This window comes from Sciurus carolinensis, chromosome 4 (assembly GCF_902686445.1).
Source record: "Sciurus carolinensis chromosome 4, mSciCar1.2, whole genome shotgun sequence".
Classification (NCBI taxonomy): Eukaryota; Metazoa; Chordata; class Mammalia; order Rodentia; family Sciuridae; genus Sciurus; species Sciurus carolinensis.
The window spans coordinates 86837548-86843574 of NC_062216.1; the positions used below are offsets into that span (position 1 = coordinate 86837548).

The window sequence follows — 6027 nt, forward strand, 5'->3', positions numbered from 1 at the left end:
GTTAAAAGATCATATTTATTTTGCTTTTCATTATTACTTAGTCTTCATTATATTTGACTAGAACATTGGTATTTCCCAGAAAAATAATGATTCTTCCATATTTTATACCTTAAAATAAAATTCTACTCACCAATTTTTCATTCTTAAATAAATCCATAATAAGAATTCCATCATTGGACTGGGGAGATAACTCAGTTGGTAAAGTGCTTCCCTTGCAAGCACAGGGCCCTGGGTTCGATCCCCAGCACCACAAAAAACAAACAAACAAACAAATGAAACAACAACAAAAAACCCCACAAGAATTCCATCATTTACTTCAGCAACCTCTACAGCTTGAAATAGTTTAGTTTGTTGAGTCTAAATACATATTGACATTAAAGTGATGTCTCTTTAAAATCTGTGAGCAATGAAAACACCGCATTTCTTTTTTCTTTAAATTGACCATAAAATCATCTCAGTTTTAATTTTGTTCAGACCTAAGAACATATCTGTACCTGTGAAGACTGCTGGCTCCTCAGGGAAGATGTCTACCAAATCCTGATGGTCTTCTTTCCTTCTTATTTTCTGAATTAATGGAGCATTCTTGTGACAGACCTTTATAGATTTTAATTTCTATTTATATACCAGTGCCTTGGAATTTTAGATCTTTGTCCCTGGCCTCTCTCATGAAAATTAAACTTACTTTTCCAAATTCCTACTTCTCTATATCCATTTGCTTATTCTACAGGTGCCTTAAATATCTCAAAACAAATCCAGCCACTTCCCAACACACCTGTTGGCTCCAGATCTGCTAGTTTTCAAATGTCAAGCACTCATGGCACAAACTAGAATTTTTTAAAAAACATTCTGACTCACAAAAATGTTACCAGTTTTTTTCCTTAAATATTTTTTGAAATGCTTTTATCCTAAATTAAAAAAAAAAATCCTTCCTTTCATCCTTGTTTCCCTGTCTGCTACTTACTTACCCAATTACTTTCAGGTAAGTTACTTAATTTTCTACTTTAGTGTTCTCATCTGTAAAATGGGGACAGGGATATGTCTTACCTTTTAGAATTTTTGTGAGCACTTAATGAATTAACTCATGTTCATTGCTTAAAAGAGTGCCTAGAATAGAGAAGATCACACAATGTGTTCACATTGTTGTCATTGTCATTATTTCTTCTACTACTACCCACCTGCCTAGATTTAGTGATGGATTGCTGTCTGGGTTATTTCATCAGCCTCCTAACATTCCCTTCTGCCTCTTTTCTTGTTCTTCTCAAATTTGACTTTAATGATGCCTTCAGAGAACTCTAAATCATAAATTGAATCTTTGGGCCATTTTGCTTAAAATTCTAGGATATTTTCTGAGAAATTCTTCATCACTAATTGATAAAACAATCAGTGAATGAGTAGAAGAATAAAAATAGGGATCCAACCTGGTACCTGTCCCTGCAGATCCAACAGCCACACTATGGTTCCCCATCAATCAATGCATGGTAGCCTCCATCTTGGGACACCTCTGCTGCCATCTTGGGTTACCTCTGCTGCTGTCACCACCATCTTTAGTTGGGGTAGCTTCCATCTTGGGGTACCTGTCAGAGACTAGTAGCCCAATATCAAAGTACTCACAGGTTAGCCACTGCTGCCACCTCCAACTAGGGATGTGGCTGCTTCCATCTAGGGATAATAGCCAGGACCTGAGAGAATATCACCAAGGTCCCTGCAGGCTTTGTTACATCTGAGGTATCCATGCTAGGTGTGCTAGTAGCCACCATCTTGCTGCAGAAGCAGGAGAGAGCATTACAAGGGGTTGGTAGGTGGAAAAAGGGTGTGAGGGCATCTTGATCCTGGCTTATCCAACCAGTACCCACTGGGATCCCCGAGATAACTCAGGCAGCACTTACTGGAACCCAACATTAATCTGGTCCATGACTCCCTCACAGTACAGCACCCACTGATCACTGGGTCCCACCAATTTGGGAATCAAAAGGACCCTCTGGCTCCTCACTCCCCAGTCTCCCAACCACTCTCTAGTTATCAGTATGGCTCAGTGCTTGCAGCTACATGGCTATCCCACAGCTCTCAATGCCTGCTCCCGATCTGCCCGATACAGAAAAGTTTTCCACAATAGGTGTACAGGTTCCAGCACTCAGCCCGCAGGACCTCTGGGGAGAGAGGTTCCTGATTGGGAAGTCGAAAGGGTGGGGGCAGGAGAGATATAATTTAGAGACTAAATTATAGACCAGGAATTATGGCATCCACAATTGAGGGAAAGAGCTAAGACCAGGCTCCTGAGTCACACTTGTAGACTCCAAAGGAGAGTCCTAGGGTGCAGTCTTCCAGTGGGACTGGCAATTGCTATACCCTGCCTCCAGGGGTCCTGCCTCTAAGTCTAATCCTCCCACCTTATTAACTGTCATCATTCTGAGGGTGGAGTTACCAGCAAACTCCAGACAACCCCGCCTGTCAGAAGAGAAGGGAAGCAGAGACAATATTGATCACCAATGGAAACAATTGTTCAATTTTCCTTCAAGACTTTTTTACCCCATGCTTTCTTTTCTATTTTATATTTCCTGCTCACACATTCCCAACATCTTTGTAATCAAGTAATTTTCATGCATCAGGCTTTTTTTTTTTTTTTAACAAAAACCAGGACTTTATTATTCCAATCACAAAGAGCAAGACTTCACAGGAAGGGAAGCAAGTTCTGACAGTGGGAAGGAACCCCTACTTGCCAGTGATAAGGGGGTTCTGCAGGACCACAATGACGGAGTCCCCATGCAGAAACATCTTGGAGATGTAGCAGTCCTTGTTGACTGGCTTGGATTTCTTCTTGCCCTTGCCACTCTTGGGGACCTCAGTCCACATCTCCTTCTCATTCTCCAGCACCATGTTGCAGTGCCTGTCAAAGGCCTTCACACAGCCCAGGAGTTTCTTGTAGATGTGGCAGTTGATGAGCACTGAGTGTTGTTCTTGACTGACTGTGTGAGTACAGAGAGTGGGCCTGTGTTAAATTCCTCCTCCTCCTGCTTCTGTAGCTCCTCTGGGGTCATCTCACTCTTGGCTTGTTGAGGAGGCTCATGGTGATAGCTCGTCCTCTTGTCGCTACCATCTCTACCACGTTGCTTCTGCCTCTGAAGAGAGAGGAGAAAGCGCATCAGGCTGTTGAGGACTGGGAGGTTTGAATAGTATATTACATTTTTGTTGTACATTCTTTTTTTGTTTTACATTTTTTTCTTTTTTTTTTCTTTTTTACTCACTCTCTGTATTTTCCTCTTTTTTATCTGTTTCCTCATAGTCTCTTTCTCTCTTTTCTCCTCTTAACCCACTTCTTTTGATTCCTCTTCATTCTTCCTATGATCTGGTACCTCTATATTCTCACCTCTGACCTCATTGACATCACATGCTAAACCCCTCCCCTATTCTCTCTTGGTCCACCTTTAGAAATTGTAGACCTTATTGCGAAACTGTTGTTTATGTTGTTGATAATAATTGAACACATCATCTCTGTTTATTGAGACCACACTGTTAATATTTTAATAGGGGCTATTTGGTTTAAGGCTACATATTGTTTGCATTGGGAGCTGTTAATATTGGTCTCCCCCTTAAAGGCAAGGTATTAGAAATCTGCAGGAACACTATAAATCTATAAGGTGGAAACTGTAATACCTTGTATCTGTACTGTTAGAGGGGAAGACATATGAATAACATGAAAAAACAAAATAAGAAAGTGCCCCCAACAAACCAAGATGCTATATTAATAGAATACATTGACAGCACAGTAGAAAAAATGTCAGAAAAGGACTTCAGATTGTACATAATCAAAATCATCTACAAAGTAAAGGATGATATAAGTGAGCAAATGCAGGCAACAAAAATCACTTCAATAAAGAGGAGAGCAAATGCAGGAAGCAAAAGTTTACTTCAATAAAGAGAGATTCTGGGGAAAAAAAACCAAACAGAAATCCTTGAAGGAAACACTAAACCAAATTAAAAACTCAATGGAAAGCATCATCAACAGACTAGATCACTTAGAAGAGAGAACCTCAGACAATGAAGACAAAATATTTAATCTTCAAAATAAAGTTGACCACACAGAGAAGATGGTAAGAAATCATGAACAGAACCTTCAAGAATTATGGGATAACATGAAAAGACCAAATTTAAGAATTATTGGGATTAGGAAGGCACAGAGATACAAACCAAAGGAATGAACAATCTATTCTATGAAATAATATCAGAAAATTTCCCAAACCTGAAGAATGAAAAGGAAAATAAAATATAAGAGGCTTACAGGACACCAAATGTACAAAATTACAACAGATTCACACCAAGGCACATTATAATGAAAATGCCGAGCAAACAAAATAAGAATAGAATTTTAAAGGCTGTAAGAGAAAAGGGTACAGATTACATGTAAGGGGAAACTAATTCAGATATCAGCAGATCTCTCAACCCAGACCCTAAAAGCAAGGAGGTCTTGCTCTGAGAGAAAATGAATACCAACCAAGAATCTTATATCCAGACAAACTAAACTTCAGATTTGATGACAAAATAAAAACCTTCCTAGATAAACAAAAGTTAAAAGAATTTACAAATAGAAAGCCTGCACTACAGAACATTCTCCATGAAATATTTCATTAGGAGGAAATAAAAAACAACAATAGAAGTCATCAAAGGAAAAGCCAACCAAAGGAGAAACCAAGTCAAGTTAAAAACCAAAAATAAGCCAAAATGATCAGGAATATAAATCATAAGTCACTAATAACCAATGTTAATGGTTTAAGCTCAATAATCAAAATACAGACTGGCAGATTGGATAAAAAAAAAAAAAAAAAAAAAGACCCAACAACATGCTGTATTCAAGAGACTCATCTCATAGGAAAAGACATCCACAGACTGAAGGTGAAAGGATGGGAAAAAACATAACTATTCACATTGACTGGGTAAACAAGCAAGGGTTTCCATCCTCATATCAGACAAGTGGACTTCAAACCAAAGTTAGAGATAAAGAAGGACATCTCATACTGCTTAAGGGAATCATACATCAACAAGACATAACAATTGTAAATATTTATGCCCCAAACAATGCAACATGTATATGTGTCAAACCCTTCTCAATTTCAGGAATCAAATAGACCACAACACAATAATACTGGGTGACTTTAACACACCTCTCTCACCACTGGGTAGACTTCTAAACAAAAACTGAACAAAGAAACTATAGAACTCAATAATACAATCAATAATTTTGACTTAACAAACATATAGAATATTCCATTAATTGAGGAGTGAATACACTTTCTTTTCAGCAGCACATGGATCAGTCTCTAAAACAGACCATATATTATGCACAAAGTAACTCTTAGCAAACACAAAAAAGAGATACTACCCTGCATCATATCAGATCATAATGTAATGAAATTAGAAATCAATGATAAAATAAAAAACAGAAGTTACTCCAACACATGCAACTAAATCATATATTGTTGAATGATGCATGGAGAGCAGAAGACATCAGGGAGAAGATAAAAAAAATTCTTAGAGGTAAATGAGAACACCAGTACAACATATCAAAATCTCTGGGATACTATGAAAGCAGTACTAAGAGGAAAGTTCATTGCTTTGAGTTCATTCATTAAAAGAATAAAAAGTCAACAAATAAATGACCTAACATTACATCTCAAAGCCCTAGCAAAGAAGAACAGATCAATACCAAAAGTAGAAGAAGACAGGAAATAATTAAAACTGGAGTTGAAATCAATGAAATGGAAACAAAAAAAAAAAAAATGAAAAAATTGACAAAAGAAAAAGTTGGTTCTCTGAAAAAATAAACAAAACTGATAAACCCTTAGCTACACCAGTGAAGAGAAGGAGAGGGAAAACTCAAATTACTGAAATTCATGTTGAAAAGGGAAATATCATGATGGACATTACTGAAATATAGAAGATAATTAGAAGCTATTTTGAAAATCTAAACTCCAACAAAGTAGAAAATCTCAAGGGTATCAACAAATTTCTGGAGACATATGATCCTCCCAAACT

General features: G+C 37.5%; 1 pseudogene; it reads right to left on the reverse strand.

Moving 5' to 3' along the window:
- Positions 1–2709: 2709 nt before the first annotated feature.
- LOC124983868 (small nuclear ribonucleoprotein Sm D2-like) lies at positions 2710–3064 on the reverse strand (annotated as a pseudogene).
- Positions 3065–6027: the final 2963 nt, after the last annotated feature.